General features: G+C 47.0%; 1 long non-coding RNA gene across 1 annotated transcript; it reads left to right on the forward strand.

Moving 5' to 3' along the window:
* The first annotated feature begins 3,219 nt into the window (after positions 1-3,219).
* LOC139070789 (uncharacterized) lies at positions 3,220-3,664 on the forward strand. The gene is made up of 3 exons (XR_011521243.1): positions 3,220-3,378; positions 3,462-3,519; positions 3,594-3,664. It is a non-coding gene; the product is annotated as an uncharacterized lncRNA (long non-coding RNA).
* The last annotated feature ends 24,029 nt before the right edge of the window (positions 3,665-27,693 follow it).

Raw genomic sequence — 27,693 nt, forward strand, 5'->3', positions numbered from 1 at the left:
AATCCTAAGATTAAGATTAAGACTAAATTCTCCGAATTCTCGGACACCCTTCGTCTCAGTGTGTTGACACTGTGGGCGAGCTATTGTGGAAGATATTTCCATTACCTAGGCGACTGTTCGAAGCCGAATCTAACTGGAATGCTCGTTGGCACCTACCGTAGCTTAACTTGCTAGGTAAACGCTGTAAGTCGGGTTATTGCCGTCGCGCGTTACTGCATCCAGATTGCGTACGCTTTAAAGTCCGTTTTAGCCGCGGAGCGAGAGGCCTGCTGGTTTTTCGGGCAAATTTAAGTCTGGTCGCTACAGACGAAAAGCTAGACCTAGCCGGAGAGCTAAGCTAGAGAGCCACAGTTAGACAAAAAGGGAACGCGTCCCATTAAATTGTCAAACCATTTCTGACACAGTCAGTCTGTGTCCTCCCGAAACCCGCATTGGCGGTGATTCTTGTAAATCACTACGGTGTGTAGAATCTACATTTTGCTACGTTTGTCCGTCTGATACCAACACGGCAGCGTAGGTTTTATTATTTTTATTTTGGACCGCTGTACGGGTCGGCTTTCACAGCCTCCGTTGCTCGGATCCATGCCTTTTTCTTCCATCTTGTGAAGTTGTGTACATTCCTTTCTCTATCAACAGCTCCTTATTTTACCCTGTGTCATAAAGTTAAGTTACGCTACGGACAGTCCTTGATTGTGAGATGAATTAAGGAATTTGCCCGGAGTTTTACGTCGACTCAGAAGGTAAAAACGCGAGTTGCTCTGAACTTAAGGAGGGATGGACGAGACACGACAAAATCTTTCTTGTACTGTTACACCTGGTGTAAGGTTCTCTGACGTTCTGCTTCCAGAACTTGCCAAGATGCAGGAGACTGTTTGCCGGCCGGGCCACGCTGGTCCCGCCGCCCGCCCGAACGGGCCCGCATTAGTCGGGTGCCGCCGGTCGGGCACGGTGGGGACTAGTGGCAGCGGTTCGGTGCCAGCTGCTCTGGGTCGGAGGTGGTTCTGGTTTGCACTTCATGACGTGAATTCAAGCAACATGCTGTTTACAGTCATAACGCTTTTTCTTTGCCTTTATTTCTTCCAGGGGGTCAAAAACCCACCATCAATATCAAGGTTTGAAATAAACAACACTTTCTCTGCTACTTTTAAGCTGAATAAATCTCTTGAGCCTATGGTTAACCTCTCTGACAAACAGGTTGTGCTTAACCCTTTGGTTCCTGATGTATCTTCTCTTTCTACTATGTTAGGGGCTGACCATCTCTCCAGCATGGGTGTGAAATCTTCAGGCTGTGATCCACCGCTTCAGTCAGGGGTCTGCTTTACTCATCAGTCCGCCTCATGCACAAACCGGCTTGTTTATCGGGGCGTGATGGAAACGTCAGCCGCCGTGAAACACTTGTGGTTTCCGGACGGAGCCACCTTCCCATTTGCAGGGTTTGTGCCCGGACATCTTGACCTTTATGTGAATGACCTTGTCACTTTTCAGTTTGTGACCTCTGCTAATACGGTGGCCAATTCTTTTCTCCTTTCACGGGGGTGTGACTCTGTCTCTGGCCTCTGTGTTCTATTTCCTGTGATTTCTCTTTCAGGTGACCACGACGGCGCAGGAAAACCTGCGGTTTCCAGCAGTCCAGTGGTCAGTGCCGATGTTGAGGAAGCCTCAGTGGTTGCTGTGCACACCTCTCTCACGGGCTCGTGAAGGCCACCCGGCCCGGGAGGTGTAGGTGGGTGCAGTGATGCCCGGCTCGGGGCCCCGCCTAACAAAGGGGGGGTGCTGAGTGGCACTGAGTTTTCCGTTGCGGACTTCAACCTGTTCGGGGGAACGCCTCCTCCGAGTGGGCGGGTCATTGCAGGAATCGACACTGACCTTCCACCGATTCAGCTGACAACATTGACCTCCGACCCGGAGTTAGGTGCTGCACCTTCTACGGGGCGGAGTTCTAGTCAGTCTGTAACTACTCTGGTTAAACCGGGTTTTTCTGATTCTGTGTGGGAACCTCCATCATTCTTGGGAATAAAGTATTCTTGGCTTCAGTTTTCAGGGCAGAACATGTTCCTTTCGATAGTGTCATGTCTGTATCTGATTCTAAACATGGCTAGGTTTGCTTTGACACCCGTGACACAACCATCCTTGGATCACTCCTTTTCAGAACCTCAAAGTCCAACACCTCCAGGTCTTTGGACATCTTCACACCTACTCTTTCAGCACGATCCAGGTGACGCTGTGCATCTTCTTGGTAGTAGGGCTTTTAAGAGCTTAAGAACTGTTCTTTGTTATGCTTCTCCTGTCTCACAGACACGGCATAAGTTTGAGAAACAAAAGGGGGGTGGGGAGCCTCCTCCTGCTTTGCGAGCATCATTTTCGCACTTCCAGTTCACTACTATTTCTGATCACAACAAATTTCCCTCCGTAAAGCTGCAACCCAACTTTGAGCAGGTAAAATCAGGTTCTGATCTAACAGTTAAACCATCAGCTTCACTCGAGTTCCAAACGGGACCCTCAGGTAAATTCAATCAAGTTTCCCTGTGGGTTCGTAACACAAGATACAAACAGTTTGATAACCAAATCGCTTATGAGCCTGCTTCCACAGATACGTCCAAACTCGTGTCTCTGTGGGTCCGCAATACCAGATTCAAAACGCTTACTGAACAACTCTATTCTGACCAACTCTATTCTGACCGGATTCTTTTCCACTAACTGGTGGACCGTTACAAATTCTCTCGTTTGTGGGATGAATTTTTGACAAATGTGATATCCTTTGAATTTTTTTTTCAGGTTGCCTGCCTCCAGCCAGGACACCTGCTACTAACTCACATTTTTAGGGATTACTAACCTACTGATTAACATTTTAGAATTGATTTACATCTCTATCTTTTTATTAGTGCTTTGTGTAGCATGACAGTTTCTTTTGTATATTATCTGACTTTATAAACAACAAAAATGTGCTTCTATCTTTTTTTTTTCAGGCTAAATCTACCCTAGACACTGGCTGTCAGACTGATTTAGCTGCAAGAATGCACTTGTCCAAGCTGACAAGAAGCCTTACCTGTAGCAAAGGTGAATTATTTTTAATAATCTTCTATGTAAACATTTTATTATTACCTTCTAGTTTTAATTTGTTTTACAGATTATTGTTACACGTGATTTTATACTCTTTTAAACATTTATAAATGTGCTGCTTCTTTGTTTTTACATAGCCAGCCAGAATGGAGTTCACAGCCGCAGTGTGTCTGGTGACACAGGGACCATGACGGAAATTCATCTTCCAGAAAGTCACAGAGCAGCGTCCACACCCCTGAAAAGACCAAGATGTGAGGTGTCTGCTGTTGATTCCAGCTTCCACCTCAGTGACAGTGCAAGCTCAGTGAACTGTTCAAGGTAAAAAAAAAATTAAAACATTTCAGAATTTTTAAGATATTAACAATTAAATAAGTATGTGACTACATCATGACATCATGAAGGAGGCTACTGATTCTGGCCCTGTGACACTTGGTGGTGACGTGTGAGCTGATTCACCTGGTAAATAACTTTTACATTAAATATTTTGTTTTTGCTATCAAAAGTAAATTAACTAATAACCTGCATTATTGCAGGACACTCAGCAAAATATGGACTCTACACCATGAGGCAGGCACAGGTTAATAACTCTATAAGAGCACATAAGGTGAGCAACACCACAGATTATGGTACACTGTCCTGGATTTGTTTTCTTTCTGCATCTGATCATTAGCCTGCCTGATCACCTGATAACTCCTGTCATCTGGTTATGACAGCATGAGGATGTCCTCACACACCTGTAACCTACCAGCTCATCTGGCAGAATAGAGAGAAGAGACAACACCACATCTCCTGTTCCTGGAAAGCCTTCAGCGATCCTTCGATGACTGAGAACCTCCATCAGCTCTGTCTCCTGTCTGCCTACAATTATAATAAATATTGTGTTTGACAAGTTTTTTTGTGCTGCCAAATATCTCATTTAGATTCCAGTTTTGATATTTTAATGGACATTTATAAATTACATTAATTGAATTATCACATTGCATGTTTAACTAGCTCTATTGTGATGAATTAAACTAGCACCTCACTGTTAAAAGCTCGTTTTAATTTCAAGCATGTTTACGTATTTATGGACATGAACAAAAACAGGAAATATATAAATTGAGATTTATTTAATTAATATAACAAATAAGGGGGAAAGAGTCATTGAAAGGCACATTCTTCCGGAAGCTCCTGATCCTGACGACACCAGACCAGCTGCAGACACCAGAGGACCTAGAACAAAGAGAGCAGCTATTATCAGTAAATAAATATATCAGGGCAGTTTTAGTGGGCTGAACACATTACAGAATACTTTTCTCATGGGGTAGTTTCATAACTTTCTGCAGCAGACTGTAGCTTGAGCCCAGAGCTCCTGGAGAGCTGCTATCCAGCACGTTTCAGTGGTTTTCCTGCTTTAACGGGTTAGATTAGCTGTTAAGCAGCTCAGCTATTTGTTGCTGATTAAAACCAGGTGTGTTGAAGCGGATAAACCTCTAAAACATGCTGAATACTAGCTTTTTAGGGCTGTGGAGCCAAACCCTGCAGCTAATCCAATGCTATGGCTAACGGCTACTTACAATTCAGAGCTGGTTCTGTTGGGTCGGTTCCGCTAGTTTCAGGCAACTCACAAGCTCAAAACAAGCTGGGATCCTGGTTTCCTCAGCGGGAGCAGCCCGTGTCGCGTTCCGCCAACCGTATCCACAGGTGGGTGGGAGGTCATGGGAAAGCAGAGAGCACATTGAGTTCCTGCATTTTGATGACCTCGCTATGCAGAGACCACAATCTGAAGGCGGGTTTGGGGGGGAAGGGGGGGGGGGCGGGTTTTCACAGCATCTGTCTGCATTACTTCCATCGTGGGGGTTGTTGTAGCATGCGGCTCCAAGGCTGCTATGGCGTCAGATGACTTGAACATGACTTGAAAATTCAAAGTTAAGGACTTGGACTAAACACATCATTAACTTTAGACTCGACTTGGACTTGGTTGTCTTTGACTTGGACTTGACTCGAGACTTGACTGTAAAGACGTGTGACTTACTTGTGACTTGCAAAGCAGTGACTTGGTCACACCTCTTATTATTACTATTATTATTATCAGGGCTATTTAACCCTTTATGTGGCCAGCATCCACATTTAGACACTTCCACAATTTCAAGATGTCACCCAACCAATCACCAGAGAACAAGCTAGTCATAGTTCACGCCATGGCGCCATTCCACCAATCAGTGCAGGGCTATGATATGCTAAATATTGGTGTTTCTCAGAACCAGGATACTGCTTTGTCCCCTAATGTGTTTACGGTCGGATCTCTAAAACTAACAAAGCTAGGTTTATGAAACTCACATTACAAAGTTGACTAGTTGTACTAAATAAGGACAGGTGTGTTGTAAATTGTAAACTCATTTGTAACCACGATAACTTCTGACCCCATTTCCGCCAATCCTTTTATTGTGGCGGGAATGAACCCTGTATAAGTTCCGGGTAAATCAGCTGCATGTTCCCTGCTTACCTGGCTACTGTTGTCCCTGTGGTTGGCGTACTTGTCAGATATTGACAGATTTTACACTGCATACTAGTTGACAGCGTGCAATAACCCGGCCGATTCATTCATCTTTACTCCACCTCGCAAATCAACTCAATGGTCAGGTTTTTTTCCTGCGATCAGCCCTGATCAGCACGGGATGACGAGCCACCCGACCACCTCTGTATTGCGGTAGGATTTGCGAACCATTGGACTAAACTAAACTGTTAACACATGACCTATCCCAGGTCCATGAACCTAAACTGATCTCACACTGGACTAAACCTCATCCCACCTCCTTTTGGAACTTAATAAGCTGTTTTTTATTTAAATTCAATTCAAATTCAAAAAAAAAAAAAAAAACTTTAATCATCCCGGAGGGGCAATTGTTTCAGTACAGAAGAATTGGTACTGTGGTCATTCGCAACAAGAGTCGCGCTACCACCATTATTTTTGTTTGTGATGTATATGGTTATAGTTTTTTACCTCTGTCTACATATTTCTCACAACATACATAATATATATATTTTTTTTTTTCGAGCTCTACTTTGGTTTCCTGTGTTTTATTCACACCCTCAGGCTCCATAGTCTAAACTACTTCTGACAGCTCACTGTCTATGAAGTTGCAGTCAGGCAACCTGGTACTTTACCGTGTAAAGTGGCGAGCCAGCCAGGAGCCTTTGCGTGTGAATATTTTGTGGTCATACATACAATTTTTCTTTTCTTATTTACTTTGTTTTTGCTGAAAATCAAAAATGGATGTAGTTGCCCTTTCCGGCATAGACATATCACAGTCTGTGATGATCACCGGTGTGTCTAACTCAAAAGCTGATAACAAAATTCTTGACCACTTGCGTACATATGGTAATGTTAACCGTCATTTTTACGTAAATGATCCCACGAGTACATTCTTTAAAAACCTGATCGCTGAGTTTGTAGATACCACTGCGTTTACAACTCTAGAGCTGTTACTGCCATACACTTACTGTTCTAAAACTGTTGCCGACCTTGTGTTCCGCGTCACAGCTTTGGCCTATGTGAGTACGCCGCCACAGAGGACAGCAGCAGTCCCCCTTCCAACTACCTCAAGGAGCTCAAGCATATTGCTGATCGCAGCGGGCATCGGTTTGAGGATGTCTTGAAGACAGTAATGAGGCAGTTTGGTCAACATTTGCATGAAGCAGGAGCAGATGACAATGGAAAAAGTGAACATGAATATGACAAGGAAGATGGAGTAAATGAGGAAAATGAAGTAGAGGAAGAAGAAGAAGAAAGGGAACTGGAGCAGCAGAAATCATTTTCACCTTCTGTCAGACAGGTTTCTACTGACCAGCAGGGGGCACGACCTTGGCAAAGCCAGACTGAACCAGCTCCAAGAGTATCACTCACCACCCATGGTCTCAACCCATTGGAATTACAAAGGGTTGTGGTTGAGCATGTGGTCCGAAACCCAGACATAAGCGCCACAACTTCACTACGTCTCCATGCTTTTTCAGGAAGGGTTCCTAAAGCCGGGCGTACACTGTGCGACTTTTTCACTCGCAGCGTTCAGCTTCAGCTCAAACTGTACGACTTCCTCACAGAGCAGATCTCACGAGTCATGTGCTCACACTGTATGACCCAGTTCTCGCATGCGACCTGACTGCTCACACTGTACGTCTGGTAGCAACACGTCGGCCCTAAAAATGTGCTAAAAATAGCAGTTTTTACTCAACACGTCAGACTTTTTTGTCTTGTCTTGCCTGTTGTCCTTCGGGAGTGCTGCAGGAGGACACACAGGGATTTATGGGGGTTGGATGAGGAAAACAAAAGATCTGTGTTTTGTGATCAGTTTAATTTGACATGAACACGACAAACACGCTTTCTTGACAATCTTTGTGAGTAAAAAAAACGTGTAGAAACAAAAACGAACAGCGTGTGTTATTAGGGAAATAGCGAGCGACCGGCGTTGATGCAGGATTGCGCGCGCATGCGCCGTGAGCGGTTCTGATACTTTTTGGATCGTAGCTGCTCGCAGCTGCTCGCAGTGCTGCTTCAACAGTGCGATACCCTCACGAGGGACGAGCGAAATATTAAACACACCAGAAGTCCCTGCGACCTCACGAATGCTGATCGGCAGCTGGTCACGTGGTGTTAATCGCCTCTCGTAACCCCCTGTACACTACACGACCGCTCGGCGCAAAACTCGCCCCGATGTTGTGGCTTCTCGCACGACTGGAAAATCGGCTCAAAAAAGTGAAAAAGTCGCACAGTGTACGCCCGGCTTAAGCCAAGTAGTGAAGCAGAATTTGAATCATGGCATTCCCAAATTGATCTACTGATTGCCGACCTCAGTTTGTCAGCTCTATACGTCACCAGACGTATTATAGAGAGCCTGTTGTCACCTGCTGCTGATTTGGTTAAAGGCCTAAGTTCCAACACATTGCCTTCAGTCTTACTAAGTGTACTTGACTCCTTGATAAACATCTGCTGAAGCAGTTTTGTCGTGGGTGTTGGGATGACACTATATTAACCAAATTACAATTAGAACAGCAAAAGAACAACCCACCACCTTTCTCTGACTTATTGTTGTGGTTATGGACAGAAGAAGACAGACAATTTGCCAAGGAGTCACTTATGAGAAAACACATTTGTCTATCAAAACAAAAAGCCAACATCCAATCCCAAAGCACTTGTTCTTGTGGACACTCTACAGCCAATGAGGAGCTAAAAGAAATGAAAAAACAACTCCAAGCCCTCCAACAGCAAATGTCCCAACTTTTGTCCTGAAATAATTCAACAGAGTCAAAGTTTAAGCCACGACAAAAGCCCAGTCACTCGTCACCTCAGTCAAATACCAAACCCAAGCCATGGTATTGTTTTAACTGTGGAGAAGATGGCCACGTTTCTTCCACCTGCAACAACAGAGCAAACCCCCGTCTTGTTGAACAGAAAAAGAAACAATTAAGGAAAAAACAGCAAGAATGGGACGCTAAAACTACTTCATCTTTAAACTAGAAGGAGCTTCTGCGGTGGGACACACAGGAGCTGCGTGCACTAACAATCCCAGAAACCACAACAAATTTTCATTGCTGCCAAAAGGGCTTGTGGGGACCAAAAGCACAGGATAAATTCAAATCAGTGGCAACCATTTCAACTGTCTTCTTGATTCTGGTTCTCAGGTTACTACCATTCCTTATTCCTTCTATAATACTTATCTTTCAGACCATCCAATCAAATTATTTGTTGGAAGTAGAAGGAGCTAATGGACTAGCCGTACCTTACCTGGGATACATCGAGATTAACATGGCGTTCCCAGCCAGTTTTCTTGGTTCATCCTGTTGGGTAATTTTTACTTTCTCCATAACCCTTGAACCTGAAATAAACACACATCACAAGAGAGGATTTCATTGCACCCCGAGTCCCCAAACAGTGGAGAGACGACGCAGGGTAAACCTCCTCCAAACCTGGCCCCACATCTCTCCCCCGAGTCCTCAGTTTCCCAGGGGTTTTATTGACCAACAGGACAGAGAAGGCAGGCCTTCTCGGGTTACAGAAGTACAGACCCATCTCCTATGGTTACCACATTCCAGAGATCTGGCCTCAGGCATCACAAGTTTCACAGGAGCACATCAGCCATCACACAGACAAAGAAAGTTTCACAGACCAACCAAAATGAACATTTAATAAAATACCTAACACATCCATTAATGTTGATACACTTGCTCTTGTCGTGTCTGACGTCCAGCAATCACACCCAACGATACTTGTTGGTACCAAGACTCTTGATGTTGCTTACAGCAAACACTGTGATACCCGCTCTGAGCAGTAATTCCTGCCAACTGGTTCTGGTTACATTGCAGTTCATAAAATCCTCCAGTGTCGCCATGTCCAAAAGTCGAATGACCAGTATGCTCTATTAATCTTGAAGTCAGACCAACCACATACTGTTACATCCGGCCAAACCACTGTCCTTGAGGGATGCCTGGTCACAAGGCTATTCCAAGGTGAGAAAGCAGTTATTCTGGAACACCCCACTTCCACTTCTCTGCCTGGTGGACATCTAGTAAAAACCTGCCTTGTAGACTTACCTCAACGTTGGCCATGTTTTCTGCCTGTTGTAGTGAGCAATGAGTCAGACCATGAAATCCACATTCCAGCTCGAGCTATCATTGCAGAAATCAGCACCTTCCAGGAAGTCATTTTGAAAGAGAAACACATCGAGTATTCAGACCAGTCCACAGAGTCTTTACCTCCATCTCAACCATAATACAACTTTGGTGATTCCCCTTTACCTCCAGACTGGAAAGAACACATTGTTAAAAAGCTAAATAGTATTCCTGAAGTATTTGCCAAATACGATCTGGATTTCGGCAGGACCGACAAGTTAAACACCAAATCAAATTGTCCGATCCAACCCCTTTCAAGCAAAGACCACGACCAATTCACCCTCATGATCTCGATGTTGTAAGGAAGCACCTGCAAGAACTTCTTGACTCCGGAGTTATCAGAGAATCAGGCTCACTATTTGCCTCTCCAATTGTGGTTGCGCGCAAAAAGAACGGCGGTGTACGTCTTTGTATTGACTACCGCAAACTCAATCTGCAAACAATCAAAGATGCCTATGCTCTGCCCAAGCTGGAAGACACCTTCTCCGCACTTGCAGGTCCAGGTGGTTCACGGTGCTAGACCTCAAGTCGGGATACTACCAAATTGAAATGGAGGAGAAAGATAAAGCAAAGACTGCTTTGGCTGCCCATTAGGATTCTGGGAGTTTAATCGGATGCCGCAGGGGATTACCAATGCACCAAGCACATTCCAACGGCTGATGGAGAAATGCATGGGAGAATTAAATCTAAGAGAAGTCCTGGTTTTCATTGACGATCTCATTGTTTTTGCACTGACTCTTGAGGAACATGAAACTCGTCTGATGAAAGTTCTTACCAGACTCAAATATTTTGGCTTGAAGCTTTGAGAAATGCATGTTCTTCCAGACATCTGTGAAATATCTGGGCCATGTAGTGTCCCAGGCTGGTGTTGAGACTGATCCGGACAAGATTTCTACACTCACTTCTTGGCCAGTGCCAAAAAACTTGAAGGAATTAAGATATTTCCTTGGTTTTGCTGGGTACTACAGACATTTTGTCCAGGGATATTCAGCAATTGTCAAGCTGTTGCATGATCTCACTGCTGGTTATCCACCTTCCCAGAGGAAACTGAGACGAACTGTAAAGTCACAGAATTACCTCAACCCCAAAGAGCCATTTGGAGGACGACTGACGCAGATGTGTCAAAAATCTTTTGAGTCCATAATTGACAAACTTACTTCCGCCCCAGTTCTGGCATTTGCTGATCCCAGAAAACCATACACACTCCACACTGATGCCAGTGCCACAGGTCTTGGTGCAGTGCTGCATCAAGAGCAGGATGGGAAAAACCGAGTGGTAGCATATGCCAGCTGAGGTCTTTCCCGGAGTGAGTCAAAATATCCTGCCCACAAATTGGAGTTTCTTGCTTTGAAATGAGCGGTGACTGAAAAATTCCACGACTATCTTTATGGTGCTCAGTTCACAGTGGTGACAGACAGCAACCCATTAACATACCTCTTATCATCCGCAAAACTTGACGCTTCCAGTTACAGATGGCTTTCAGCTTTGTCCGCTTTTACCTTGAAATTAATCTACAGAGCAGGAAAGCACAACTCTGATGCTGATGGTTTGTCTCACCGACCTCGTGGTGAACTGTCTGATGATCCTCTGTCACAGAAAGAACGTGAGCGAATCTGGAGATTTGCATGGCAACATCTCAATGAACCAGATCATGTCTCTATTGACCAGCCTACCATCAAAGCAGTTTGTGACCATCATCTGGTGTACAGTTCAAGCACTGATCCTATCTTGCTCTGGTGTTATCCATGTCTGTCACTTTCAACAGTCTGCCTGACAGTTTCACGGACGACACCCAGTTCGCCTCCATGGTACTTCCCCAAATCTCAACAGCTGATCTTGCAGCGAAACAACACCTTGACCCTGTCATTCGGCATGTCATAGCTCAGGTTGAGCGAGGAGAGTCACCACTGCCATTGGAGGGAAGAACTTTCTGATCTACCTCTATTACTGCGAGAAGTAGATAAAATGGAGCTCCATAACACCCTTCTCTTCAGGAAGAGACAAGTGGGAAGTGACTTCACATACAAGCTAGTGCTACCTGAGGAATATTGACCGGTTGTACTACACTAACTTCATGATAAAATGGGTCACATGGGAATAGACAGAACGCTGGACTTGGTCCGTTCCCGGTTTTATTGGCCTAAGATGACTAGTGATGTGGTCAGTAAAATAAGACACTGTGAAAGATGCGTGAGACGCAAATCGCCGTCTGAGCGATCTGCACCTCTGGTCAATATCAAAACCTCTCATCCCATGGAACTGGTGTGTATGGATTTTCTTTCAGTGGAACCAGATCGTTGAGTCAAAGACATACTCGTCATAAGTGACCATTTCACAAAATATGCCGTTGCTGTGCCAACATCAAACCAGAAAGCCAGGACTGTTGCCAAATGTTTATGGGACAACTTTCTTGTGCATTATGGTATCCCAGAACGTTTGCACAGTGACCAAGGCCCTGACTTTGAATCCAGAATCAGCGAGAGCTTTGTGAGATGGCTGCGATCCACAAAATAAGGACTACTCCATACCACCCAAGAAGCGATCCTGTTGAACGGTTTAACCGAACATTACTGGATATGCTAGGAACACCGACAGCTCAACAGAAATCTCATTGGGAAGATTTCGTAAAACCTCTGGTGCATGCATACAATTGCACCAAAAATGATGTTACAGGTTTCTCACAGTATGAGCTTATGTTTGGCTGCCAACCTCGCTTACCGGTGGACTTAGCCTTTGGAATACCACTTGCCAGAGAAGGAACAACAGCTCACACACAATATGTGGAAAAACTAAAGTCCCACCTGGAAGAAAGTTACGAGCTGGCCATCGAAAACTCAGAAAAGGTGATGAAACAGAATAAAACCAGATTTTATAAAAATGTCACTGCATCACAGCTGAATGTTTGAGACAGAGTTCTTGTGAGGAACGTGCGGGTGAGAGGCAAACACAAGCTTGCAGATAATGGGAGTCATCTGTGTACATTGTAGTGACGAAAGCCGGCACTCTTCCTGTGTATACAGTTCGACCCGAAGGCCAAGACAAGCCCCTGAGAACTTTACATCGAGATCTCCTACTGCCCTGTGCGTATTTACCACCTTCTCAAAAGGAAATGCTTATTAAGCAGAAGAGATACATGCCTGTCTTACCTGTGTCTCCTGTACATGCTGATGATGATGACCCTGACAAAGAAGAACTCATCTCATACCTACATGTTGCTTTCTCTGCTGAACCTGTCACCTTCACAGCAACCATTGAATTACCCAATACTCCACCACCTGTTCCAGTTACCAGCCAGACAGATATCCCTGCAGTATTGGCTACAGAGGAAGAGATCGCTATTCTCTCAGAGGGACCTCTACCTGTACCTGTTGAAGAGGAACAAGTTATTGATAACAAAACTTTGGGAGCTGGCTTTGAGCCAGTTGCTCTTGCAGAAACCTCTCACGATGAAAGATGTCTATCTTCTGATCCAGTTGCTCAAGAAGCATCCAGCCTTGACGTGTCACAACACTCACCTACTGAATCAGCCTCTGAGTCCTGAGGCAGAACCACCCTTGAGGCACTCAACCCGCGCCAGGAATCCTCCTGATCGGCTGCAGTACGTCAAGCCTGGTAAGCTTCTGTTAAAGAGCGTTCAGACCCTTCTACATGGGTTAAGTTCTGTCTTCTTCGCTCTTCAAGACAATGAAGACGAGGGGACGGTGCCTTCACACCTCAGCCAGCCAGTCATTCGCTGCCAGCCTAGTCCATGTACAAGAACCTCCAGGGGGGGAGAGTGTAACCACGATAACTTCCGACCCCATTTCCGCCAATCCTTTTATTGTGGCGGGAATGAACCCTGTATAAGTTCTGGGTAAATCAGCTGCATGTTCCCTGCTTACCTGGCTGCTGTTGTCCCTGTGGTTGGCGTACTTGTCAGATATTGACAGATTTTACACTGCATACTAGTTGACAGCGTGCAATAACCTGGCCAATTCATTCATCTTTTCACCACCTCACAATCGACTCAGCGGTCAGGTTTTTTTCCCGCGATCAGCACTGATCAGCACAGGATGGCGAGCCACCCGACCACCACTGTATTGCGGTAGGATTTGTGAACCTATGGACTAAACTAAACGGTTAACACATGACCTATCCCAGGTCCATGAACCTAAACTGATCTCATACTGGACTAAACCTCATCCCACCTCCTTTTGGAACTTAATAAGCTGTTTTGTATTGTCACCATTATTTTTGTTTGTGATGTATATGGTTATAGTTTTTTACCTCTGTCTATATATTTCTCATAACATACATAATATATATATTTTTTCGAGCTCTATTTTGGTTTCCTGTGTTTTATTCACACACTCAGGCTCCATAATCGAAACTACTTCTGATAGCTCACTGTCTATGAAGTTGCAGTCAGGCAACCTGGTCCTTTGCCGTGTTACATACTGAAGTTGGTGAAATCATAGCATGAAAATTTAAGCAGCCGTATGTTTATGCTTATGTTTATGATTATGTATTTAGCAGATGCTTTTGTCCAAAGTGACTTACAAGTGATAATTGGCATGTTGCCCTTGAGGCTAAAAAAAATAACAACAACAACAAGAACAACAACCAATTTCCAGTCAGTCATAGGTGGCAGTGAGGCAGTGACAAGAAGAACTGTGAGAAAATGGTCACAGGACGCTGAAGAAGCCCTGCAGGGTTGTTTTGAGACCACTAATTGGATGACTTTCTGCCAAGAATATGAAGAGGACATCAATGCCATGACTGGATGTGTCACTGACTATATAAACGTCTGTGTGGACCACATCATACCCACCAGAACGAACAAACCCTGGATCACCAGTGAACTGAAGAATCTGCTAAATGAGAAAATAGAGCCCTCAAGGAGGGAGACAGGGAATTATTGAGGAGTATACAAAAGCAACTGAAGACCAAGATCAGAGACAGCAAGGACACATACAGGAAGAAGCTGGAGAACAAACTACAGAGGAATAATATCAGAGATGTCTGGTCAGGGATGAAGAAGATCACAGGCTTCAAGCAGAGGAAGGATTGCACAGATGGCAGCCTGGACACAGCCAATGAACTGAACAAGTTCTTCAATAGCTTCAGTTCAGGAACAAACCCAGCATCCTCCTCGCCTGTCCCCAGCCAGTCAGACATCCCATCCTCCTCTGATCCAACATTTTCCTGTCACACACCAGCTCTTTTGTCCTCTAACGCAGTCATGGACTCTTCTGGTTCTATAAATCTGTCTTCAACCAAGTCAGGAGATGGTGCTGCCCCATCTACCTCCCCCTCCCACTTATCTGTCTCTAGAAGTCAGGTGAAGAGGCAGCTGGAGAGACTGAACAGGAACAAGGCTGCAGGTCCAGATGGTGTCAGCCCCAGAGTACTGAAGGCCTGTGCAGAGCAGCTCTGTGGGATTCTGCAGCACCTCTTCAACCTCAGCCTGGCCAAGGAGAAGGATCCAGTCCTGTGGAAGACATCCTGCCTTGTTCCACTTCCAAAGAAAACTTGCCCATCAGTCAATGACGACTACAGACCGGTTGCCCTGACATCCCACACCATGAAGGTCCTGGAGAGACTCCTGTTGGCCCACCTGAATAAGCAAACTAGAAAATATCAGGACCCTCTGCAGTTTGCTTATCGCCATGGAGTTAGAGTTGAAGATGCCATCATCCAGCTGCTTCAACCAACCCACTGTCATCTGGACAAAGCAGGCAGCACTGTGAGGGTCATGTTCTTTGATTTGTCCCGTGCATTTAACACAATTCAGCCGGATTTACTTTGCCAGAAACTCCAGAAGACACAGGTGGAGGCCTCAACTATCACCTGGATTAAAGACTATCTGACAAACAGACCACAGTTTGTGAGGCTGAAGAACTGCACATCAAACCAGGTGATCAGTAACATTGGAGCACCACAGGGGACTGTACTCTCACCATTCCTTTTCACCCTGTACACCTCAGACTTCCAGTACAAATCAGAGACCTGTCATCTACAGAAATACTCAGATGACTCTGCAGTTGTCGGGTGTATCAGAGATGGACAGGAAGCTGAGTACAGAGAGCTGGTGGAGCGCTTTGTGGTATTGTGTGGAAACAATCATCTGACCTTGAACATGAACAAAACAAAGGAGATGATTTTAGACTTCAGAAGAAACAGGGTGGAGTCAAACACTGTTTCCATCATGGGAGAAGTGGAGGTGGTTGAGGAATACAAATACCTTGGAGTTCACCTGGACAACAGACTGGACTGGAGAAAGAACAGCGAAGCCATTTACAAGAAGGGACACAGCAGACTGCACTTCTTGAGGACACTTAGGTCCTTCAATGTCTGTAGCAAGATGCTGCAGATCTTCTACAAGTCTGTTGTTGAGAGTGTAATCTCTTCAGCCATCGTCTGTTGGGGTAGTAGCATCAGAAGCAGGTACCTGAAAAGGCTCAACATCCTAATGAAAAAGGCTGGTTCTGTTCTGGGGACGACTGTGGAACCACTGGAGGAGATAATGCAAAGAAGGATTCTCCAGAGAATCAAGAAAATTATGGACAACCCTGAGCATTCTCTTCACAAGACTGTCTGACAACGGAAGAGTGTCTTCAGTCAGAGGCTTCTTCAGTTTCGCTGCAACACTGCTACTGGGGATCCTTCCTGCCAACAGCCATTGTGATATACTATAACTCTTTGATGACTTGATTATTATTATTATTATTCTGAGCTACTACAGCAATAAACCTTCTTCTTCTGGCTCTTGGAGAGTACAGACACTTTTTCCCTCCTCTCCTCCCTATCTTATCCCAAGGCTCTTTGTCTGTCTTTGGGTGTATGGCGCTTCTGCATTTTTTCTGTAAATTATTAAAAATGGACCTGGTCAGTTGCTTTCTCAACGAGATTGACAACATTTTTTCAACGATGAGAACGGGAGAAGGGGCTCCCGGATGCCCCTCTGGGACAGAGCCAGCTGGGCATATCATGGACTCCTGGAAACATTGGAACCTGATCTGCCTCTCTCAACTCTCTGTAGAGGTTTCTGAATATGTCTGGATATCCGTGGTGTTGGTGTCGGGATTCCTGCTGTTTGGCCTGAGCGGTTACCTGGCTTACCGGAAAATTAATGAGCTTTCGAGGAATATTGGATCAATCCAGGTGCCCTTTGGCCTGTGAGGCTGAAGTGTTTACTCCCCTCAGAAAAAATGTGGAATGCTACCATCACCATGGCAACTCTGTCTTCCTATGCCAGCCTAGGCGGGACTGTGACCGGTGAAGGCCGTGGAACCGTTTCCAGGAGTCACTGTGCTCTCTAACCCAATTACCTCTATCCCTTGTCCAAACAGAGGTGATAAGCACTGCTCCATGCGGCTGCATGCAATGATGTGAGGAGAGTCTCAACCCTACCTCCCCACCTAGTGGACACTTATGTTGTGTAATGTCTGAAGTATGTTTGCATTTCTGTCTGAGGTGTTTTTTGCATAGCAAAGCTACCTTCTCTGTTGAGGGTAAATCTGAAGTGCCTTTTTTTTCTCCACCTGACTCAATCCTCATATAAACCCTCTGATCTCTATTAAGGTAGCGCGATTCGGGTTGCGAATGACCACAGTCGCCAATTCTTGTCGTGTGTCTTTGTATGTATGTCTGATCTCAGAATTGTGTGTACTGAAACTCTAATTTATCTCTGGGATTAGCAAAGTATTTTTGAATTGAATTGAATTGAATTTGAATTCCCTCTGGGATTAATAAAGTATTTTTGAATTGAATTGAATTGAATGATCAGGATCTGGTCAGTTGGTCTCTCAACGTAATTAACAAAATCTTTTCAACGATGAGAACGGGAGAAGGGGCTCCCGGTTGCCCCTCTGGGAAAGAGCCAGCTGGGTATATCATGGACTCCTGGAAACAGTGAAACTTGATCTGCCTCTCTCAACTGTCTGTAGATGATCCTTAAGATGTTTGGATATTTGTCGGTTTGATGTCGGGATTCCTGCTGTTTGGCCTGAGCGGTTACCTGGCATACCGGAAAATGAATGAGCTTTCGAGGAATATGGGCTTAATCCCAGAGCTCAGGGATGGAATGCATCGTGCTGTAAACTCACAGAATCATTTAGTTGTCGATATGAGTCGTAAGCTTGGAACTTTGGCTGAGATTCGGGCTCTGGCACAGAAGGTGGATTCGATCAAGGAAAGGGTTGACGGATCAGCACAGATTGGAATAGATTAATAATGCCGTTATTGGACCTGGATGGGTTGAAGACCAACAGAACTCTAAGGCAGAGAGGAAATTATCTTTGTCTGTACCCAAAACAATTCTTGTTATCTGAATCTGGTGCCCTTGAAGCCTGTGACGCTGAAGTGAAAACTCCCCCCTCAGAAGAAATGTGGAATGCTGCCGTCACTATGGAAACCCTTTCTCCCTATCCCAGCCCGGGCGGGACTGTGACCGGTGAAGGCCATGGAACCGCATCTGGGACTCAATGTGCTCTCTAACCCATTATCTCCCTCCCCTTTCCAAACGGAGGTAATGAGCACTGCTCTTGCGGCTGCATGCTCTGAAGTGAGGAGAGTCCCAACCCTACCTCCCAACCTAGTGGACACTTATGTTGTGTATCGTCTGAAGTCTGTGTGCATATCCGTCTGAGGTGGTTTTTTGTTTGGCATAGCAAAGCTATCCTCTGTCGGGAGTAACTCAGAAGTGCCTTTTTTCCCCTCCCCCTGACTCTATCCTCATATAAACCCTCTTGATCTATAACGGTAGCGCGACTCGCATTGTCCACACACACAGTGAACAATTATTGTCATGTGTCTATGTATGTATGTATGTCTGATCTTGGAATTGTGTGTACTGAAACAACTGAATTTCCCTCTGGGATTAAAAAAGTATTTTTGAATTGAATTGAAATGAATGATGAATCATGGAGAGCAGGGAACAAGGAGTGGACAGTAGAGAGGGGGACGGGTGCAGGGAGGGTGCTAGTTTAGAAGACGCTCTCTGAAGAGCAGGGTCTTCAACAAGTTTCCACACTCTCATTAGAAGCTACAGGAAGTGTTTAAAGGTTGTTATTTCTGCAACAGGAGGCTCTACTAAACATTGAGTTCATTTCCTTTTTGTGGTGCCCAAATTGATGCACCTGGCTAATTTTGTTTAAACTATTATTGCACATTTTCAGTAAATCCTATAAACTTTGTTTCACTTTTGAAATGTCACTCCACGTCTCTATATGATATATTTAAAGGGACTTTACGGAGTTTTGGATTTTCATGCTCGCGATTGCCCCCTCAGGCCAAAAGCATAACGGCAGCTTCAATAGTAGGCTCATGCACGAGGCGCGCATGCTGTACGTGCACACTCCTTAACGAAAATAACAGCTGAGACAGTCCCGTGTGTGTGTGTGTGGCCTGGAGGACAGAAGAACGCGCAGCTGATTAATTAAATAATTTTGTCCTATCTCTTCAGTACAGCCGACAAAGGTTTATGATGGGTCAGTCCTCCTGCATGCTCAGATCATTCCCTTCCCTTGCTTGAAAAATTGTTCCGAAATGAAAGTTGAACCCACATCTTTTTTTATCTGTGAATTATCTGTGAATTCAATGCCTCAAATAAAAATGTGGGCATCTTACTGTAAAAAAATATACCATTAATGTAAAAAGGAAAATCTAAATAAATTATGTTCACATCCAGGATAGAACCCGGGCCTCCTGCACGAGAGTCCGAAGTCTAACCAGGTGAGCTAAAGCACCAATAACATCTGTTATATTTATATCCTTCATTACAGCAAAAACAAAGTTCGAAGAATGATTCAGAGCGAAAATGGCTATTTTGTTGCCAATTTGCAGGAAATATCTAGAAGAAAGTAGCTAAGGGTCCTCAGAAATGTAGCTAGGTTCATCACTAGGCGTTAGGAACAGCGACAAAGTCGCTGAGTTGGCACTACCTCACTCCCTGCTGCTAAAGCTACTGATAGCAAATGCTACGGGCTATGCCTGAGCGTGAACGCGCATGAAGCAGCCTGCTCGACCCGAGCATCTCTCTTTTTCTGTGATTTTACAGAAAAACAGGCAATCACAATAAAAATGCCAGGGCTCATTCTGCAGGACCAGGGCATTGCAGGAGAATGTAAGAAGAATACATTTATTATTTCTAAACATGTTTTGGCTGTCAAACTTCCATAATGCCTCTTTAACTGAAAATTTCTATCATAACAACAATTTATAAAGAAAAATCATGAAGATTAACAGGGCTGCCCAAACTTTTGCACCCCACTGTAATTATCTATACTATTCAGAAATATTGCCAGCACCCATATTCGTTCACTTCATTTTCTCAGATTTTCTGCAAGAAAATAAAAATACTTAAAATTTGTAACATAAGAAAACTTTCGTTATAAACCACAATGACATTGGGTTACTTCAATGAGTACCTTATAAAGGAACACAGAGGCATTTCTTCTAGGCTAGTTCTGCAGCAGCATTCAACAACTTGACTTCCTTCAATCCTTCACAACAAAAGTCTCAAACACGTACCAAAAATATTTAAAGCTCATGAAAATAGTTAATTTTATTTTTCTCTGCTAAAACTCATAGTAATACCAAGTTACTGGATGTGCTAAAATAACGTTGGTTATGTATTGTAACCCCAGATTCTATGAGTCTAGTCGCAGCCCTTAAGCTAGCTGCTATTGGAAGGATGATCTCCGCATCAGCCAATCATGAAGAGCTTAAATGTACGCCCACCAATAGTGGGCCCCCTCGTGGTATATAACCGCAGTGACCCCACTGCTCACCTCCAATGGCTCTTATTCCCATCATAACCAGTGGGGCCAGTGGCTTAAGGGCTGCGACTAGACTCATAGAATCTGGGGTTACAATACGTAACCAACGTTCTATTTCGTCTAGTCTTAGCCCTTAAGCTAGCTGCTATTGGAATAAGGCGCAGCTGGATGGGTTTACGCCCCACTGGTTAACACAACCAATGGACACACCCAATCAAATCTCCTCTAGTGGGGGACGTTCAGCCTCAGACCAGGCCTAAAGACTGAGGCAGGCACGATAAGAGAGGGGCCCCCACTAAAAAACATCATCCACAAGAGGATAAAATCCATCTCAGCAAGGCCAATGAGGTGCCATAAGCATTCATTTAGCCTGCTGGGGTCCAAGCACTGAACGAGTGATGGAACCTGAAGACACATCTCGTAAATAATAACGAGTAAAGGAACAGGGTGAAGCCCATGAAGCAGCCTGACAAATGTCTTCCATTGACACACCACTGAGGAGCGCCATCGAACAGGAAATCCCTCTGGCCGAGTGAGCCCTGAGTGCCTCAGGGGGATCCCGCCCTGATGATGTGTAAGCGAGGGAAATGGCGTCACACAGCCAGCGTGAAAGGTGCTGGGCCGACAGCGCCTGACCAAGGGAAGACTCCCTGTAGTGCACAAACAGGTTTTGTGAGCGACGAATCCCTGAAGTGCGTGACACATATCGTGCAAGCGCGCGCACCGGGCAGAGAAGGTGAGAAGCCGCCTCCTCCTCAGAATTATGGGGAGGAGGAAAAAGTCCAGCCAATGAAATTGACCTGGATTTGAAGGAAGCATTAATGCTTTTGGGCACAAAGGCTGGGTTGGGGCATAAAACAGCAGACCCGCCATCCTCCCGGATCCTGAGGCATGCGGGAGCCACTGAGAGGGCGGTTAGGTCACTCACTCTCTTAACTGATGCTAACGCCAGCAGCAATGCAGTTTTAAGCGACAGGAACTTGAGTGAGACCTGGTCCAAGGGTTCAAATGGAGCTTCAGATAAGCCGTGCAGAACCACCGTTAGATCCCATTGGGGAAAAAGCGGGCGGGACACAGGTCTGTTCCTTCTGACACCTTTTAGAAAACGTTTTGTGAGGGGATGATTGAAAACAGATCTATCTCCAAAACCCTGATGACATGATGAGATAGCTGCAGCATATGTCTTAACAGTGCTGAATGCGAGGCCCCTGTCCATCAGTATCTGCAAAAACGATAGAACATCCGCCAGCTGGCAGGAGAGCGCTTGAACATTCCGTTCTGCGCACCAGTTCTGGAAAGCTGCCCATTTAGCAGCGTAAGAGGCAATGGTAGAGGGCGCCCGCGCACTCTGAATCGTGGCCACCACATCATGCGGCAGCCCAGAAGCCTCTAAGCGTGACCGCTCAGCAGCCAGACCCACAGCCGTTGGCCTATTTCCGGAGGATGTTTGATTATCCCATCCACCTGGAGAAGGGCGTCCGCCCTCCACGGGAGCCTCCACGGGGAGCCGGACACTAGCGCTTGCAGGTCCGGAAACCATGACGCGGACACGCGCCTGGGAGCCACCAGAATCACCGAGAGCTGTTCCGACCGAATTCGGTCCAGGAGACGGGGAATCAGAGGGACTGGTGGAAACGCGTAAAGGAGCGTTCGAGGCCAGGGCTGGTGTGAGAAGGCGTCTGCCCTGAGCGGGGGTCCGTCCCGGGGACTCAGGGAAAACCACAGGCGACACTGAGCGTTTTCGCGAGCCGCGAACAGATCCACAGACGGTTCCCCGAACCTGATCCAGATCTGTGATATCAGTGCAGGATGTAGACGCCAGTCGGAGTCGCGGGGTCCCCCTCTCGACAGGATGTCTGCCGCTACATTCAGTACCCCCAGAATGTAGATGGCTCTGATGGACAGCAGGTGGACATGTGTCCAACACAGTAAATCTGTGGCGACACGCAACAGTGGGAGGGATCGAACTCCCCCTTGGCGATTTATGTAGGCTGCCGCTACCTGGTTGTCTGTGTGAACTTCGACATGACGGCCCTCGAGAAGGGCAGCGAAGTGTCTGATCACATTCCTCACTGTCATAAGCTCCAACACATTTATGTGCTCGTGCGTGTGGGAGGGCCAGCGATCTGCCACCGTGTGGGACAAGCACGTGCCCCCCCACGCCGACAGTGACGCATCCGTAAACACAGATACGTGTGACGCAGGACGTCCGATGGGAACCCCACGTGAGAGGATGCAGGGGTTCCCCCAGTGAGCGAGGTCCCCGCCCACTGAAGGGAGAATCCTCAACATACGTCTCTTCTGACGTATTGGGTGTACCCGGAGGCGGACGAACCAGCGTTGCAAGCGCCTCGTGCGCAGCAAACCTAGCGGCACTACTGAATGGGCTGCGGACATCATGCCCAGGAGTTTCATGACTAACCGGGCTCTCACGATCTTGCGGGGTTGAACACGGGAGATCACCGTGGAGAGATCTGCCGCTCTTGCAGGCGACAAACGTGCTCTCATTAGGGAGGCGTCCAACTCCACCCCGAGATACACAATCGACTGGGATGGAAGGATGGAGCTCTTTTCCCAGTTTATAGAAAACCCTAGGGTTGACAGAGCCTCCTGGTTTGCTGTGACGCCTCGTCCTCGGACCGAGCGCACAGGAGAAGATCGTCCAGGTAAAATAAGACCCTCATTCCCTCCGTGCGCAGTGGCTGCAGCGCGGTCTCCAGACATTTGGAGAAAGTGCGCGGGGCTAGCGAGTAGCCGAAAGGGAGGCGATTGAACTGATATTGAACTCCCTTGAACGAAAAACGCTGAAACTTCCGGTGGTTTGGAACTACTGGTATGTGGAAGTATGCATCTTTCAGGTCGATTGACGTGAACCAATCCCCGGGGCGCACATATTCCAGGACTTGTCTCATCGTTAACATGCGGAAATGCATTACTGCTATGGAGCAGTTGAACAGGGACAGGTCGAGAATCGGCCTCATTCCTCCCGACTTCTTCGGTACTACGAAGTAGCGGGAGTAGAAACCCGAGAGTTCTTGTCCGCGAGGGACTCGGGAAATAGCGTCTTTGGACAGAAGTTCCCGCAGCTCCAGCTCTAGCGCCTGAGACTGTACTTGCGATGTGAACGTCGTCTCCACGATCCCGTTGAAGGGAGGTGGAGTGGCCTGAAAATGAAGTGTGTGACCGCAATGAATGGTGTCCGAAATCCATTTGCTCATGATGCAAAGGCGGCGCCACTCGTGCGCGCGTTCCGACAATGGACGCGTGTGCGCGGTCACGTGAACAACGTCTGAGGGTTGTGCATGCGCCCTTACCGCCGTTGCCCGTACCAGAGAACTGGGGGCGACCCATGGAGGGCTGCGCTCGAAAGGGCAAGTGCGAAACAGCTGGAACAGGCTGGTCCACACCGCGGAGCGTGGAGTCCGAGAGTGAAGGACGAGTGGGAGCCGGGCCTGTGCACGGGGGCGACAGAGTGCTAGCGGATGGAGCCGCGCACTGTGCCGCCGCGCGTGGTCGAGACAGCGACATGACATCCCGCCCCACCCAACGGCGTGGGGAGAGCGGGACGAGTTGGGCCTGGCCGGATGCTGGGGCCAGAGCGCAAATGGAGCGCACCCTTACGGCTGGCCGTGTATTATGACTACCTGCAGGAACATTTGTGCGTGCAGCAGTGCTTGGTGTGGGGAACATGTGTGAAAACTCGGCAGAGGATTCTGCGGAGGACTGTAGGATTTAGCTCTTTGAGTGACGTTTTTTGGGTTTTATTTCAAAACCAACAACATCAGAACAATCAGTAACACACACATTCCCCCCAAAGAATCACTTCCGTGGCTGCTTTCGGCGAGGCTCCTGCACCTGGGACTGCCAAGACGGCGTCTGCTGGCCCCGCCGGAACCGTTGTCCGCCATCTTGCTGGTCCCGCTGATGTGGAGCCGAAGCGGGAGGCCGGCTCCGTGGAGCGGGCGGTGCAGCTGGACGTCTGAAGCTTCCGCGCCGTTCGTCCCATCCTCTGGCTGAACGGCCGGAGTGCGAGGCTGACCGAGGGTGGACCAGGTCTCGCACCGTAGCCGATAGTTCGGCCGTCTTCTGAGCCCTCTCAATGACGCCCCTAAGATGGGGACCAAACAGAACATCGGTGGTGATGGGGCCATCCAGCATCTCCCTTTGCAGATGTTCCGGAATGGAGGGCAGGGCCTTCAGCCAGATCGCTCGCTGGATGAGGGTCTGCCAGGCAGCGATGCGAGCAGAACCGGTGAGCACAGCAGCACACAGATTGAGGATGGCATCAGCAGTCTTAGTTATGACGGCTTTCGACTCCTCGGGAGCTTCCAGCTCCTCCATCATCTTGGAGACGCCGAAGGCAAGAAGGGCGATGTTATTCCCTGCAGCGCCGGTCTGAAAGGCACACTGATGTGCGCGGTCGGTGAGCCGCGTCAGCAGCTGGTCATGTTTTGAAGCGGGAACAGCTCGCGGGCCAGCGAGGTGGTTCTTGGCGCCGAACAGCGAGGCCAAATCCGGCTCTAGTGGAGGAACGGACGGCCAGCCTTGGTCGGAAAACCCCTCGACCTTGGTGATGGGCGCATATGTGGAGACTGGCGCCTTGAGCTTGGCAGGCTCGGAGAAGGCGGCAGACCAGCAGCTCATAGCAGCGGGAAAGCGCGGCCAGACAGGGTCTGGACAGCGTGTCTGAGTTGCCCCGAAAATTCCCGCAAAATCATCCGCTTCAGGCAGGGCCGGTTCTGGCACAGCTAGCCCCTTGCGGGCTGCTGACGCAGAAATGATGGCAGGCAGCTCCTGGAGCAGTGCTCTTACTGCTGGCAGGGAGGAGCGAGAAGCCACTGGGGCAGAAGGACCCGCTGAGCGAAGCTCGTCGACCTCCGTTATGTCTAGGAGGGACGCCGCCTCATCGTAGTTTTCGCTGTCAGTGACGTCATCCAGCCGGTTGAAGCCAGCCGTCACCTGACCAGCGTCGAAGAAAACCAAAGCCTTGTCCAGCGGGTAGGAGTCAGCCACCGGAAATTCTTCGTCGGCGGCGGGAGTGAAGTACTCGACCCGGCGAATCTTCTCCGCCACGGGCAGAGCGGCACAGAACGGGCACGAGGCCTGCGGGGTCAAGGCCAGGCCAGCGTGGTGAGCCCCGAGACAGACCTCACACTTAGCGTGCAGGTCGCCGCTGGAAATGGAGCCCGTCTGGCAGGTCGGGCAGGGTCTGGTGTCGCTGGACATGGCTGGTAAGTCGTCTTCGGATAATTTGCTCTTTTGAGATAATATTTGCTCTTTAATAAAGCTCTCAAGCTTGGCATGAAGAGAAAAAGGAGGTGAGCAGTGGGGTCACTGCGGTTATATACCACGAGGGGGCCCACTATTGGTGGGCGTACATTTAAGCTCTTCATGATTGGCTGATGCGGAGATCATCCTTCCAATAGCAGCTAGCTTAAGGGCTAAGACTAGACGAAATAGAACTTCTTTATTATTAAAGCCTATTCTGAAGTAGGATTCAAAGTGTTTTGTCACAAGGCATGATGGGTATTGTAGGCCTTTACACCTGCGATTTAGTTTTATATATTTGGTTGCAGGCAGCCACACAGACTGTGTTGAACAAACACTTTTAGCTACAAACAGGCTTTTGAAATGTCTCATTTTCACAGAAAAGACATGGGGTTTTGTTCTTCTGAGGGTTTTGAACCAAATGAGAGTCATGTGCAAAACTTTAGAGATGATCAAGAACAAGTTTTGACAATTAGCGTTTCCTGGAGCATGTCGGGAAACTTTAAATCAGAAAAGTCTGTTTTAATTTCTCATGCAGACAGCAAATGTCTGCAGCAGAAAAAAAACTTCAGAACGATGCGACATGCCACCAGTTTCCAGTAAATCCAGAAAAACCAGCACACTGTCCAAACGATGGCTAATTAAACAGAAATAACCAAATGAAGAGTGGATTTTGAAGTCTGCTATCAGAACTGAAGGGTTAATTCCCAAACATTCTGCCTCTAGTTTGGTATTGTTTAAACTGGTTCCAGCTCCAGCTGCTGGCAACCGCGTGTGTGGATCGTCCACACTGAAATGAGAACTAATGATGGATTTAGATGCTGCTGTTTGTCCTGTTTGAAAACACATTTTTCAGTTTCACGGTTAGCTGTTTTGGGCTGATGCAGAAACAAAGGAGCAAAAAGCTGAAACCGTTCCCAGGATTTGATAACCTGTGATGGTGACTTTGGCCTTTTTGGTGAAAAAACAAGCAGATTTTTTCCTGGGTGGAATTATTTGGCAAATATGTTTCAAGAAAATCTTGTCCGATCAGATTGCTCATTATCTTTTCTTGTTTGTTTTTCGTCAGCCAGCCAGCATCGTGCAGTATTTGACGCAACGTTTTTGCAGTTTTCCCACATCCCACAACGTCTGACCCCGGGTTTCCACAGGAGCTGTCAGCAGCACGTTACTGCAGCAGCACATCTTGCTTGAGTAAGCTGCTGCTTGGCCCTTCCCACGAGACGCGAAGCAGCAGGGGAGCAGCTGTCACCGACCGAGCACGAAGTCACACGAGTGACTTCGTCAGTAAACACAACAACAAGCAGGAGAAAATTACAACATGGTTTGTGTTTTATGTTCTGTCCGTTTTATAATCGCCAATACGGACCTGAAAAACAAAGGAGACCGCTAGCTAGGTGATAACTTCTCACGGAGCCGCACAGTTAGTAACCTTTTTTTAAAGTAAAGCAACCGGAAGGCAGTACGTTCTTTATTCTGAAAATCTCGGGAGTTTCTCTCCATTTCCGCGTCCGATTTCCTGTCTTTCATTCCCCAAAAATGTCCAACTTGACCCGTTTCAGAGGCGTCACGCGTAGAAAATAGAACCGGCGCGTAGAGGCCGCGACATGCTATTCGTGAGACGCGGCCGACTCGCGCTGCTGACGGCTCCAGTGGAAAAGGTTCTGTTGACCTGGTTCCTGACAGCAGCTATGACGTGCTGCTGCAGTAACGTGCTGCTGACGGCTCCTGTGGAAAGCCGGGGTGAGTCTTTATTGGCTTAAGCGTGGACTTTAGAAGTGGGGGGACACAACTGCAGGGTTCCCACTCTTTTCTTGAAATTATTTTCCAGGACTTTTCCAGGACATTTTCAAGACTTTTTCAGTGTACAAGTCAAGTTATCATAACTACGGTTTGCCGATATCCCGATATATTTAGAAACATATGATATTGTACCTACCTATACCGTTATTTTGACAAT

Source organism: Nothobranchius furzeri, chromosome 1, assembly GCF_043380555.1.
Source record: "Nothobranchius furzeri strain GRZ-AD chromosome 1, NfurGRZ-RIMD1, whole genome shotgun sequence".
NCBI lineage: Eukaryota > Metazoa > Chordata > Actinopteri > Cyprinodontiformes > Nothobranchiidae > Nothobranchius > Nothobranchius furzeri.